Source organism: Mustela lutreola, chromosome 5 (assembly GCF_030435805.1).
Source record: "Mustela lutreola isolate mMusLut2 chromosome 5, mMusLut2.pri, whole genome shotgun sequence".
NCBI classification, from domain to species: Eukaryota; Metazoa; Chordata; class Mammalia; order Carnivora; family Mustelidae; genus Mustela; species Mustela lutreola.
In genome coordinates this window covers 43,034,416-43,050,016 of record NC_081294.1, presented here as the reverse complement: position 1 = coordinate 43,050,016, position 15,601 = coordinate 43,034,416, and positions in this window count along the sequence as shown.

The window sequence follows — 15,601 nt, the reverse complement described above, 5'->3', positions numbered from 1 at the left end:
CAACCGGGACGAAGAACAAGTGTTATAAGAACTCCCAAGGACAGTTAATCCTGACCAGGGAATAGAGAGGTTTCCTGGGGGCCTCTGACACTTGATCGATGAGCAGGAATGTGACAGATTAGGAACGGAGGAAAAGGCAGTCTTGGTGGAGGGAACAGAGCACTGATGCTGAGGGTATGTGCCCCTCTCAAAAGGGGATGGCTCTCATTGTCTGCTATGGTTGCAGTGTTGAGCATGAGGGCTAGGGGCCGAGGTGGGACTGTTTGAGATGAGGCAGTGGGAACTTGCACTTGAAATATGATGGGCTTTTAATCCCAGGCTCAGGTTTGACAGTCTTTCTTGTGGGCGATGAGATACCATCAAGATCTTTTTGAGCATTACGGTTAACATAATCACTCATCTCTTCTTTGTCTTATGTCCCCTAAAAAGTAGTGGGTTTTTTCCTATTCTTGATAAAAAGGAGTCCTATGTATTTAACATTTCATAATCAGAGCCCATCAGATCCAGCCCCTCCCTACCTTTTAGCAAGTACAGAGTATATCCCCATGTTACAGATGAGGCCAGTGACCTCATAGTGACCTAGATAGTTAATGATAGAGGAGGAGTTAGGATTTAGACCTCCCGCTGTTATACCTAGTTTTCGGAACATCCACATCATAACTCTGACCTCATGCAAAGTTGATTATGAAAGAGGGAGTGTGTGCTATTTTTAAAGGGCTGGCCGTTTCACCCATCATCCCTGCTCATTGGATAGGTGGCCCTGGAGGAGGTGAGATGGGAAGTGTGGACGCAGCACTTTCTCTGTAGGTCTTGGTCTCCTTGTGCCCCTCATTGACTGAGGCTCTTGCTACTCTTTCTTGAGTAGGACCTGAGTGCCTAACATTTGCATAACATTTTGTACTGTATGGCCTCTAACTACATTGCTGTATTTTAGGGTGTTTAAGGGATTATTCAGGGAAGTTTTGATAGTTCCGCATTTCTGCCCCTCACTCTGGCAAAACTGGTTTCCCTGAAGTCCTGCAGCAGGTTCTCCAGAGGCTCTGATATCTACAAGTAGGTCTTTTCGGATCCCTCTTGCATTCCAAAGTTTGTACCAGTCTGTCAAGTTCAGCAGAATCTGCCTCACACCCCTGCAGTTTTGTGTCCCTGTAGAGATCATCGTGCCCTTCCCTGAAGCACGGGGTCTTCTGGGTTGACCCAGGAATGCTCACTGCTGTGGTCTGTCTGACATGGGAGTGAAAGGTAGGGAGCCTCGCAGGGCTCCGGGAATTTCCAGAAGTCAGTCTCCCAGAGCCTCCCCAGCGCAGTACAACATTTTAGGCAGAATACATGTTTGTGGAATTAAGCCAAACCTAAGGGGAGCTTTGGTGGTAAGAAACAGAACACAAGTCTGAACAACTTAAGCTTAAAAAAAAAAAAAAAAGAGGATTTAGAGGTAGCTCACAGAGTCAAAGCAGAAGCAAAAGCAGAAGCAAACCTTAAAGAAGACAGAAACAAGGGAGAGCCTGAGACTAAAGAGGAATTAAGAGAATGCCTCTGGGATAAATGTCCTTCAACTCTTTTCTACCCTCGTGCTCTCTGCTTAAGATGCAAACTCTGTGGAGATAGAGTTCCATCACACAGGCCCATTCATTGGATGGAGGAGGTTGGGGCATTCAGATTGGCAGTGCCTCCAAGACCCCCATGCAGTGACAGAGGGATGGCATGTCAAAAATAGGGTTCTGATTATCCTTACAACTCTCTCTTTGATGCATGGGTTATTTAGAAGTGTGTAGTTCAATTTCCAAATATTCGGTTGTTTATCAGCTACCTTTCAGTCACTGATTTCTAATTTAATTCCACTTTTGTCAGAGAACATTCTTTCTGTATGATTCCAATATGTGGGTTTCTTTTACGGCTGAGAATATAGTTTATCTGGGTCTATGCTCCACGTGCGCTTGAAAAGAACGTATATTTGGCCAGTGTTAAATGGAACATTCTATAAATATTAAGTAGGTCAGCTTGACTGATGGCGTTGTTCAGGTCTTATATATCCTTATTGGTTTTCCACCTTCTTATCCTGTTAATTACCAGGAGAGTAATTTGGAGATTTTAATAAATAAATAAATTAATATAATATAATATAATATAATATAATATAAATATATTAAATAAATAAATAAATAATATATAATGTCTCCAAATACATTTGTGGGTTTGTCTACGTTTTTAAACCCAACAGTTTTGGCTTCATACATTTGGAAGCTCCATTGTTAGATATGTGCTCATTTATATCATTGAGATTTGTCTTGAAGACCTGACCCTTTCATCACTAGATAATGTCTCTCTTTATCTCTGACAATATTCTTTGTCCAGAATCTAACTTGTCTAATATTAATACAGCCACTCCAGGTTTCTTTAAAGTAGTGTTTATATGGAATACATTATCCCCCCCTTAATTCTAACAGATTTATGTCTTTACAATTTAAGTGCGTTTCTTATAGACAGCAGTTCGTTGGATCTTGCTCATATAGTCAATCTCTTACAACTGGTGTGTAAAGCATTTATACTTATATGGTTGGATTAGTTCCATCCTGCCATCTTGCTAATTGTTCTCTGTTCCATCTGTTCTCTGTTGGCTTTTCCTTCCTTCTGCTTGCTTTTATTTTATATTTTTATTTTATTTTATATTTTTTTATATTTTATATTTTATTTATTATTTTCTTCAGATCCCATCTTATTAGGTTTACCTCTTTCAACTTTTTTTAGGAGTAGCCCTAGGTTTTATAATACACATCTTTAATTAATCACAGGGTATTTTCAAATACTATAATACCACTTCATGTGTAGTGGGAGAACCTTTCAGCAGTGTACGGCCAAGCCCTTCCTCCCATATTTTTGCTGTTTTTGTCATATGCTATAAACCCAAAATATGTTGCTACTATTTTTGCTTTAAACCAAGGATAGCCAGACTTTTTCTTAAAAGGCCTGATGGTGAGTATTTCAGGCTGATCCCTGCTTTAGATGATCCAGTCTCTTTAAAAATAAAGAAAAAAATATCTTTTGTATTTACCTTTCCTTTAACCATTTCCGGAAATCTTTATTCCTTTTTGTAGATCCCTGCCTGTCATTATAATCCTTCTTCCCGAAGAATTTAACACTTCTTATAGCACAGATCTACTGGTAATGAACTATCTCAATTTTTGCTTGTCTAAAAAAAGTATTTCTCCTTCATTTTTGAAAAATATTTTCTCTGAGTTCAGAGTGTTGATGTGTTAGCCCTTTCAAGATGTCATTTGTTGTCTTTCAGTTTGTGGATTAGGATGCTGCATTTCTTAGTTCTTCCTTGGTAGATACGTGTCTTTTTCCCCTGGCTGCTTTCAGGTTTTCTCTTTATTTTGGGTTTTTATTAGTTTGAATAAAATGTATCTAGGTAAGTGAGAGTTTGTAGGGGGGTAGGGGATGTTGGTGTTTATCCTATTCTGTTTTGGTGATTTTCTCTGAATTTCTTGATCTGTAGTTTGTTTTTTTTAATATTTTATTTATTTGACAGACAGAGATCACAAGTAGGCAGAGAGGCAGGCAGAGAGGGGGTTGGGGAAGCAGGCTTCCCGCTAAGCAGAGAGCCTGATTCGGGGCTCGATCCTAGGACCCTGAGATCATGACCTGAGCCGAAGGCAGAGGCTTAACCCACTGAGCCACCCAGGCGCTCTTTGATCTGTAGTTTTATGTCTGTAATTATTTTATGAAAATTCTTGGCCATTATTTCTTCAAATATTTCTCTTGCCACATTCTTTCTTCTCACTCTGGGATTCCAATTATTGATATATTAGGCTATTTTATATTGTCTTTTAACTCTTTGATATTCCAGGGTTTTTTTTCACTTTTTATTTCTTTTTATATTTCAATTTGAGTAATTTTCATTGACCTATCCTCAAGTTCACAGACTCTTTTCCTTGACTCTCTTGAGTCTACTGCTAATCCTATCAAAAGAATTCTTCATATTCTATCAAAAATTCTTCATAGTATTTTTTTTACTATTTTCATAGTTTCCATCTCTCCACTGAATTCTCCGTTTATTCACACATTTTGTCCAAATCAACTTCAGAAACTCCATGAAGTACTCAGAAATCATCATGTTCTCAGTTCTTTTGACCTTCTAGGATGGTGGACAGCAGTCTTGGAGCTGAATCAGTTTGTTAAGAGCGGCCTTCTGTAGAGGAAAACCAGGATAACAACCTAGAGAGTCTCCGCTAGAGTCACAGAATCTCAGAATTCTAGAACCTTATCATCTTGGAATCTTGGAAGCTAGGGTTCAAAAAAAATCAAAGGATTTTAGAGTTGAACTTTAGAAGTTGAATACCTCCAGGGAAGGGAGTTTACCAGCTCACAAAGCAGCTGAGTTCAAAGGGAAGATGCTGTCCTCCCTCAGGCGGGATGATGATGTTAATGCACCACTAGAGGGAAGCCAATCCTTGATAGGGTGTCACAGTCACACCAAAAGTAGGATCTCCCCTCTCCCTGACCTTCACCCCTACATATACCAGGAATGACATAGCCACTGATCAGAAGAAAATCTAAGGAAGATCAGTAAACACTTGTCTTCTGTAAAGCATTGTATAATGTTATTGGATATGGAGTCTTAGCTACTTCTCAAAAGGAAGGAATAAAAAATAAGACTATGCCCTAATCTTCTTGAACACCTCTATTTCTTAAAATTGCTTTTCCAAATCTTTGTTGATAGTTGGAGCCAATAATAAGACAGATTATTATTATAATGAGGGGTTATTTTAACCTCACTAAGCCTCAATGATCTCATCTCTAAAGTGGAATCCATTTCTGTTCTGTTTCCTTTTTAGGCTTTAAAATGCCATAATGTAATATTTAAAAATGCTAATGACATATTAACTGAGAAAAACATATAGTAAGACAATGACTATTATGCGGTGCCATTTGTAAAAAATGAATGTGTGTGTGTGGTGGGGGGGGGTTGGTGAGTGTATGTGCTTTGTATGTGTGTGTCCTGAGGGAGGAATAACAGTTGATCTCTAGGTGGTAGAATTGTGCATATACTTTCTATGTATATTTTCCAATTTTTCTACATTGAGGATATTTTTTAGTAAACCAGATTACATAGAAACTGAAAAGTTCTATACAAATATAAGGAATGATTGTCATTGTTCCATGCAGAGCCCCTCCCTGAACTGAATTTATCTATTTTCCCTCTTTACTTACATCAGGGATTCTCAACCGGAGGTGATCCCTGCTTCCTTTTGCAATAAAAATAACACATATGTGTATATGTAGGATGTGTGTGTGTGTGTAGGTATATGTATATATATTTGTATATTTGGTATGTGCGGTACATACATAGAATAGAATATATTCAGCCATAAAAATGGAGGAAGTGCTGCCATTTATGAAAATGCGGATGGACCCTGAGGGCAATATGCTAAGTGAAATAAGTCAGACAGAAAAAGAAAATACTCTGCAATCCCACCTATATGTGGAATCCAAACAACGACAGCAACAACAAAAAACAAACTTATCAAAAAAGAGATAAGATTTGTGATTACCAGAAGCAGGGGGTGGGGAATTGAATGAAGGTTGTCAAAAGGTACAGATTTCCAGTTTACGTAGGTGAGGACGGTGGGGGGGGGGTGATATTCAGCATGGTGACCGTAGAGAACGCTGCTGTGTGGTACACGTGAAAACTGTTAAGAGAATAAATCCTAAGAGTTCTCATTACAAAGGAAAACGTTATTTTACTTTTTCTTTTTTCTTTTGTATCTATATGAGATGCTGAGTGTTTACTTATTGTGGTAATCATTTTATGACATATGTAAGTCAAATCATTGTGCTCTTTACCCTAAACTTATACAGTGCTATATGTCAATTATATTTCAGTAAAACAAAAAGCACAAATATTATGTAGTCATTTTGACTCAGAGGACATTTTGTTTTTAATACATCAACATTAATACATCATAATAATTAATACATCATAATTAACCAAAATTACTACATTAATACACCAAAATCCACAAACACCAGCTCTTCCTTCCATGTGATGGTTGAAGAGACTTGTTTCTTTCCTCGTTCCTGAGTGTGTCTCAGTCCCAGGTATACTCCAGGGAGTGAGGATGGGGAAGAGGAAATAAAGCTAGAAAACAGGGTGAGAAATATTTTCTGCATAACTCGGCATTTTTACAAAAGACCATAAGTTTGTTGATTTGTATTTCAGACTTTATCAAACCGCAGCCTCAATATAGCCACACTGAAGTTGGCCCACGAAAATAACCTGTCCCCATGAAGTGTTATTAGTAGCATGAAGAGATCCCCTCCGTGGTCCAGTGAAATGTTTTCGAATGTCCTGCCATGCTAAGATTCTGTTTCTGTAAGTGCATTCCCTCTAGGGCAACTGGAAATCAGGCGTCTTCTTCATCTGCAGATGCCATAGTCATCCTGATCCCCAAGCTGGATGCAGTCAGGTCCATGAACAGCAGTGCCCCCGTCCTCCTCATTCTACCCCTCCTAGAGATCACCACCTACTACTCAGAGAGGGTGAGCACCTCATCATCCCAAGGACGCCCTAATCAGTGTTCTGGGCTTTGTGTGCTTTGTGGTGGGGGACCTGCCAAGCCCCAGACAAGCTGATCCAGCCGGAAGACACTTTCACTTTTCCCAGCTCCACTGGCACCTTGGAAGAGTCACTAGCTTTCAACTTGGCACTTTTCCCTTCACTCCTTAAACTGACATCTTAGCCTTTTCTGAGCAAAGGTCCCCCTTCATTGCTAATATCTATTTTTATAAGACCTCCATGGTGCTCAGCAGAAATGGGGTTGGAAGATCTGAGTTTTTTTTTTTTTTTTTTTTTTTAAAGATTTTATTTATTTGCCAGAGACAGAGGGAGAGAGAGCGAGTGAGCACAGGCAGACAGAGTGGCAGGCAGAGGCAGAGGGAGAAGCAGGCTCCCTGCCGAGCAAGGAGCCCGATGCGGGACTCGATCCCAGGACCCTGGGACCATGACCCGAGCCGAAGGCAGCCGCCCAACCAACTGAGCCACCCAGGTGTCCCGGAAGATCTGAGTTTTAATCCTGAGCTCTGTCATTGACTCCCACCTGATCTGTGCATACACCCTCAGGTGCCCCAGTTTTACAAATGTGATTAAAGAGTCCGGCATCACCTACCTCAAAATGTTGTGGAAAACAAGTGAGGGTATGTGAACAAACATACTTTGACAAGATAATTGCTCTATCAATGTCAGTGCTTCTTATTATTTTGATTTCTTATTATTTTACCGTTGCCTCCTCTGGGGCCAGAGAGGCAGGCAGGAAGGAAGGAAGGAAGGAAGCAAGCTACATTTCTTTAAGCCAGGCTAACTTATCTCTTGTCCTAACTGCTGACAAGACACTGAACTGTGATCCAGGAGACCTGGTTATAGCAACCCCAGGAGCAGGCACCATTGAGCCAGACTTGCTGAGGGCCAGGCAATGTACAAAATGCATCACATACCTTATCTCATTAAGTCATCCTCAGAACCCCATAAGGTCAATGGGCTTAAGGTAAACCCTTGGCCTCCAGGAGATTAGGTTATGCTCTAAGTCATACAATTAGTAAGTGGCAGAGCCAGAATTTAAACACTGGTCTAGGAGGTACTGAAGCCCATGCTCATAACCTTTACACCCTGACACTACCTCAGCTGCATGAATTAAGTGATTTTTCTCTGGGACTCAATTTCCCCATCTATAAAATGGGAGGGTTGGCTAGATCTCTGAGGGCCCATTCTTTCCACACTTCAAAGTCTTCTTAACAAGAGGCTGGCCTCTCGCCCTCAGTTGTTGGGGCCAGCTGTGGCCTTGCCTTCAGCCTTCTGTAGCCTCCTGAACTGGCTGCTTTCCCTGAGCCGATCAAGTAGAGACAGGAATGATAATGGGTTTGCAATCACTGGTCACTTGAGCCAGATGAAGATGCAGCTGAGAACTAGCACTACACTCAAATAACACAAGCAATGTCTTGATTCAGGAGAACTGCACTGAGCAGAGATTTGTATAGAACTGGGTTTTTAGGTTCAGGACAACTTTCAGCTAGCTGGGGGAGTGGACATGTGGAAGGGCTACTGTCCCAGCATCCTTTCCCTCGTTCTAGAAACAGTGCCCTAATTTTGCCTTAAGGATCCACCCTTTCTCTGCACTCCCAGTCATGTGATTGTAGAAGGACAGACTCCACCTAGCCTCCAGGAGTGGGCACACTGACCCAAGTTGGTAGTCAGTGAAGTCACCCTCTTGCCCATAATTTTTTGTTCCAAGGTGGTCATGTGATCCATGGGCTTTGATCAGTGATTCTGGGAAAGGGGGATCTTTGTGCTGGGATTGCTAACCCCAGGTGCTCAGCAGAAGCTCATCTCAAGCAGAAGAAAATGAAGTTAAGAGATGAAGAAGAAGCCTGTTGATAACACTGGAGTTCCTCCTTCCATGGGTGCCTAATGCAGGTGCACCTTGTACTTCCCGGTTCCTGGGCCAATTTTCATTTTGTTTTTGTTGCATTAGGCTAGGTTTCTGACATTTAAAACTAAAGAAGCCTGACTGGGTCTCTCAGTGACCTTGAGCAAGTTCTTTCACCTCTTACAGGGTTGCCTTATCCAAAATGAGAGAATGAAACTCTAAGATCCATAATAGCACAACAACCTATAATTCTATATTATAATTAAAATGGAGTCTCACTATCCATCCAGCAGAATGACTATAATCTAAAAGATGGACAATACCAAGTGTTGACAAGCATGTGAAGAAACTGGAACTCTTGCGAACTGCTGATGGGAATGTAAGGTAGTTGCAATCGCTTTGAAAAACAGTTTGGTGGTTTTCATAAAGTGAAACCCTATACTCAGCATACAGCCTAGAAATTCTACAGCTAAGTACACCAAGGGGTGCCTGGGTTTCTCAGTCAAACACCTGCCTTTGGCTCAGGTCATGATCTCATGGTCCTGGGATCAATCCCCAAGTCAGGCCCCCTGCTCAGCAGGGAATCTGCTTCTCCTTCTCCCACTCCCCCTGCTTGTTCTTTCTCTCTTTGTCAAATAAATAAATTTCAAAAAAAGTATTAATCCAAGAAAAATGAAAACACACATGTGTCCATACAATGATGTATATGCAAATGTTCATAGCAGCATTACTCATAATGGACACAAACTGGATACAGTTCAAATGCCCTCAACTGGTAAATGGGTAAACAATGTGGCATATCCATAGAATGGGGTATCATTCAACGATTAGAAGGAACAGACTACTGATACATGTTACACCATAAATAAACCTCGAAAATATTAAGCTAAGTGAAAGAAGTCAAATGTAAGACTACATACTGTGTGAATCCATTTATGTGAAATATCTAGAAAAGGCAAATTTACAGAGACAAAGAGCACATAAATAATTGGTTAGGGCTCAGAGGGTAGAACTGGGGATTAGCTATAAATGGGCAGGAGGAGACTTTTTTGGTGATGGAAATGTTCCAGACTGCCTTGTGGTGATGGTCGTACAACTATAGATTTACAAAATCATTTAATTGTACATTTGCAATGGATGAATTTTATATGTAAATTAAAACAATAAAGCTATTCGAAAATGGGAGTCCTTGGTTAGTCTCTCATAGGAACATTAGGAGAGAAAGATGCCTCCTCCAGAAATTGCCTCTTAAAAATTTTCTTTCGGGCCTGGGTGGCTCAGTGGGTTAAAGCCTCCGCCTTCAGCTCAGGTCATGATCCTAGGGTCCTGGGATTGAGCCCCACATTGGGCTCTCTGCTCAAAGGGAAGCTGGTTTCCTCCTCTCTCTCTCTCTCTCTCTCTCTCTCTCTCTATCAGCCTGCCTCTCTGCCTACTTGTGATCTCTGTCTGACAAATAAATAAATAAATAAATCTTAAAAGATTTTTTTTTTCTTTTAGAGGCACCTGGGTAGCTCAGTAAGTTAAGCATCTGCTTTGGGCTCAGGTCATGATCCTGGGGTCCTGGAATTGAGCCAGACTCCCTGCCTATGGGGAGTCTGCTTCTCCCTCTCCCTCTGACCCTCCTGTATGCTGTGCTCTTGCTCTCTCTCTCTCTCTCTCTCTCTCACTCTCTCTCTCTATGTCTCTCAAATGAGTAAATAAAGGAATCTTAAAGAAAAAAAGTTTTAAAATTTCCCTTTAAGTTTTTGTCTTTCTTGCAACTCTTTTTTGCATCAAGAAAAAATACATTAGAAATGTAAGTTGAGTGGGATGGCCAGGAGAGATCTAGAACATTCATGGATGTTGTGTCCAAGTTAACTCAGGAAAGTGAGGAAATGTTTAAGGCTGAGAGCATCATAGTTTAAATGGTTGTCATTGCTCTGGAGAAAGGAAATCAGTTTGACATGTGTTTTATAGCTCTAGGACTGAGTAATGTCACATATACTGTTTCTCACATGACTGCATTCAAATCACTCTTCAGTGATTATGAATAGGTGGATTCCTCAATCACCATTAATGGGTAGATCCAGGAATCAGTGTGTTAACCAACTTCCCAGGTGGTTGCCTGCCCACTGAAGCTTGAGGACCACTGCTCCAGTCAGTAATGGCTATTAATTAGGTGGGCATGGAGGAATTTCTCAGGACCATGTAAAATGGGTCACAAAATTCAAGTTCTGATCCTGTAAACTAGCAGTGGATTTTTGGAAGTGGAAGAGTAGGAAGACATAGAGTTCATGCTCAAAAATGGTGGATTGACTTAGGTCAGAGGTTGGCAAACATTTTCTGTGAAGGGTCAGATAGTAAATATTTTAACCTTTGTGGGCCATACAATCTGTCATAACTGAGCAACTCTGCTGTTGTAGTGAAAGCAACCATGGACAATGTGTAAATGGAAAGACATGGTGTGTTCCAATAAAACTTTATTGGAAGATAGACCTCAGGAGAAATTTGGCCAAAACAAAGTCATGGTTTACTAATCCCTGCTTTAGGTTGTCACAAAAGAGAGAAATCAAACAAGATCAGTAGCAATTCTTGGCATTCCACTCATCTTGTAAAAAAGTACAAGTCAGTAGACTTTATTGACTCTACAAAATAAGCAATGGAAGCTCCATCTCTCCCATGTTGGAATACACACCCTACCTGGCTGGTGCTAGAATGGCCTCTTTTAGTACAAAGAAGAGTGATGAGTTTTGTCATGCTGATACTGTTTGCCAACAATATTTCTCCTGCTGTCCAACTACTGCCTATTATCACACAATGATAAACTCCTTAGCTACATGGGCCTGTGGGTAAAGCCAGGAGGGAGGTTAAGGCTGACCTAGGAACAGACCTTCTCTGACTTCATGAATGGAAGACTGAAATGAGGATTTTGTGGTTGTCCACTAATGCACGTGGTCCTGTCATTAAACCCCTCTAGGCTCAAATAGCTCATATGTAAAAAGGGGACTATAATTCCTTTCCTTCTCCCCCGCACCCACCAGGTTTGTTGTTCACATCAACAGGATTCTGGATGGGTTATTTCCTGGGGGAAGTGCATAGCCCTCTTCCCACAGGAGCACCCTGCCTGGGTAAATATTAACTGCCAGATCTCTCTATTTTTCTTCCTTAATGATCTTCACCTTTGAACAAGGAATCACAAGCAGGTGGAGGGGGAAAGATACTTCTGAAGTTAAATTTGAGGAAGAAAATTGTCCTCAGTTTGGTAGCACTTATTTTTTAGTGAATTTATAGCAGAGAACTACGGCTAACAAGATGGGTTAACTGGAACCTAAAACCCAGAAGTTAAGCTTACTGTGCAGGGATTTCGTTGACCCGCTTCCTTCTTTGTCTTTGTCTGAGTGGATGGGAGAGTGGCCTGAAGGTAGACTTCAGTGTGTGTATTTCTCCTTGCAGAAGTGCTGACGGAGAGCCAATCCTGAGAGCGGAATTGTAGGAAAGAGACAGTGCAGCAGAGGCATCTACTACGTGTGGGATACGACACTCAAAAAGAAAAGGAATGCAGTGGTGAGCACCAACACACAGCCCCTCTCCTCCTAGTTCCTGCTCGGAGGGCACATGAGTATTCAACAGACTTTTCTCTCCTCTGTTTTTCTTCCAACACTTTATCAGAGCTGCCCTGAACTCTTAACATACCCTTTTTAAATTTTGATTTTTGTTGCAAAAACAACATCTACATCTTTAAAAATTAAAGCACTGAAATGAAAACATGAAGTTCTACCCCCGCTGCTAGTACTGTATCCCCACTCACACAGCTACAATGTCGGAGGAAAGACTATCAATTTTTTCAGAGCTTTGCCAGCACATACAAAGATGGATGTGAGATGTGTGTGTCTTCGTCCATGCAATACGCGTTGCTGTAGCAAACATATCACAGACCAGCTGACTTACAAACAACAGAACTTTGTTTTTCACACTTTTAGAGACTGGAAGTCTAAGGCCAAGGCCGCAGCATGATCAGCTGAGGGCCTTCTACCAGGCTGCAGACTTCTCATTGTATTGTCATGTAGCAGAAAGGACAAGGGAGCTGTCAGGCATCTCTTTTATAAGGGCACAAATCTCACTCAGAGGGCTCACTCTCATGACCTAATCCCCTCCCCAAGGCCTCACATCCTAATACCATCACATTGGGCATTAGGATTTCAACATATGAATTTTAGGGGGACACAAACACTCAGACCATAGCAGTGTATGTATGTGTGTGTGCGTGCATGTGTTTTCTTTGTGTGAGTGGGTATTTGGGTTGTATGTATATGTGACTTCTTATTTTTAGAGAAAAGGGATTACATTATACTTAGGTTAGCATTTCATTTTTCACAATAATATACCCTGAACATCCCTCCACATGAGTATGTACAGAAGTACTTGAATCTTTTTAGCAGCTGCAGCAACATTTTACTCACAGAATCAAGATAGTTTATTTGATCAGGATCCCCTTGATGTACATGCAGGGTCTCTGATACTTTGTTGGTACATATGGTGTTATAGTAAACACTGTGGTGTACAGCTGGGCAAGCATCTCTGTAGGATAGATTCCTAGAAATTGAGTTGCTGAGTAAAGGTAATGTGCTTTTCAAAATTTCAATAAGTATGGCAAGTTAATTTCCAGCTCTATGTCACTGTTATTTCAGTGACCCTGTCTTTGATTAGTAGAGAGGTCTTACAATGCTGTGCCTTGCATCACAGCTTCTAATGTTCAAGTTTTATTTCTCCTGTGTGCAAGCATCTCTTTCTGCTGTCCAGCATCCATCCTCCCTTCTTTTGGTAGTTGTTCCCTGATTTTCCTTTGGAAAGCCACTCTGGCACCCTCCTTCCTATGTACACAGTTCCAAGGCTGACTCTGTCCCCTACTCCAGGGGTGAAAGATAACCTAATCCTGGGCCAGCAGAGTAGCTGGTTCAAGCCTGTGCATGGGTCCCAATCTGGTTAATAGCAGCTAGTGCCAGGACTGTTTCTAGAGCAACTAAGAAGGGGAGTAGCCCTAGGACCATCCCTCCTACCAAAGTAGAGCTCAATCCAGCAACCCCAACCGCAGCTGAGAGGTGGGGTCCCAGATCCAGGGCAGAGTCAATCTCCCTGGGCCTGTTTCCCCGTATATGAAATAAGAAGGTTGGACTCTGTGTTCCCCAAGCTTATTTTAGCTCAGGTGACTCAGCACAGAGAAGCTCAGGGATTTGTTTGAAGTGCAGGTATTTATCTAGGTAAGAGATCATTTCCTCCAGAATAGCTGTTCTGCAAACCAGACCTAACAAAATGAGGACATCGTTTTATCATGAGCAGATTTACCCAAATGAGTTGAAAACTCATGTCCACACAAAAACTTCCATGCAGATGTTTATAACAGGTATATTCATAATTGCAAGAGCTTGAAGCAATCAAAATGCCCTTCAGTAGGTGAATGGATAAGCAGCCTGCAGTACGTCCAGACAGTGCAGTGTTTTCAGCACTAAAAGGAAATGGGCTGTCAAGCCATGAAAAGATGAGGAGGAACCTTAAATGACTATGACTTGGGGGAAAGAAGCCAGTCTAAAAAGGCTATATACTGAATGATTTCAATTACATTCATTCTGGGAAAGGCAAAACTAGGGAGATAGTAAAAAGATCAGCAGTTGCCAAGGGTTGGGGGAAGGAGGGATGAACAGGCAAGGGTTTTTAGGACGGAAAATCTCTCCTCTATGATAATGTAATGGTGGATACATGCCATGAAACATTTGTCCAAACCCACAGAATATACAACACCAAGACTAAACTCTAATGTGAACTATGGATTTGGGGTGATAAGGATGAGTCACTGTAAGCTCATTGATTGTAACAAATGTACCCCTGGTGGGGGTGTTGCTAGTGGGGAAGTCTGGAAGCTGTGTCTGGGGACGGGGGTATAGTGAGAACTCTACTTTCTACTCAGTTTTGAGTAGAACCTAAAATTACTCTAAAACATAAAGTCTATTAATAATAAATTTTTTTAAGACAATAACAGGTTTGGGTAGACATTTCCTAAAATGAGAAGCATATTTTAGGTTCTTTTTCTGGCTCTGTCCCAAACACAGTGTATCTTTGTATATGATCATTTCCTCTCTCTGAGCCTCAGTTTCAAGATCTACAGAATGAAGAAACTAGTCTGTGCTTTGGATTCTACAATTCTGTGACATCTAAGAATAGAAAGGGAGGAAGGACAGACGGAGAGAGAAGGAAAGAGAGAAACAGGCAAAAGATGCAAGGGGAGGTAGCAAGAGGAGGGAAAGGGGAAGGAAAATGGGACAAAACAACCACAGAGTCATTAAGTGGTAGATCAAGAACTAAGGAAGAAGGCACATTGAGCCAGAGCCATCAGCGGTATGGGTAGATCGACAAGGAAAATGGGTTGGCCCAGAAGCCCCATCTGAGTCTTTAGTCTTACCTGAATGAGAAAAACTCTAATGCCCCAAGGGAGACTGTTGCATTTATTTGATGAGCACTAAGTGAGCGGTAATTGTGTGCACAAGCATGTGCTCGATACATCCAGGGAAGAGAGATGCCTGTATATAAACACTACAGCTTAAGGTCAATGGTTGGGTTCTGAAGTCAGACAGATCCCGGCTTAGTGATTGGCTGGGTAAGATAATCAGGTGAATAATGGCCTCAAAGATATCCACATCCAAATCCCAGAATCTGTGGATGCTTCTTTATATGGCACCTTGCAGATATGGTTAAATTAAGATACTCAAGATGAGATTATCCTGATTATCTAGGTGGCCCTAATTGAATCACCAGATGTTGATCTGGGACTTCCAGCATTTAGAACTGTGAGGAAGTGAATGTCTGCGTTGAAGCCACCTGGCCTGTGGTGTTTTGTGGTGCAGCTCAAGCCAAGACACACGCGCTGGTTTTGTTTGTCCGTTACCTTCTTCCCATTAGGGCCGGAGCACTTGGCACATGGCAGGGACTTGGTAAATACTCGTTAAATGAATGAATGAAACTTCTCCTCTGTGTGGCGTTTCAAGGTGTCTGGGAAGTGGTGAAAGCAGCAGGGCTGGGAAATCAGGAGACCTGGACTGCGTCATAGTTTTGGCTCTGCCCTGGCCCACTATTAATCCACTGTGTCGCTTCCCTCTCTGGACCTCAGTTTCCTGATTGGCAAGATAGTACAGCTCAGCAAGATGACC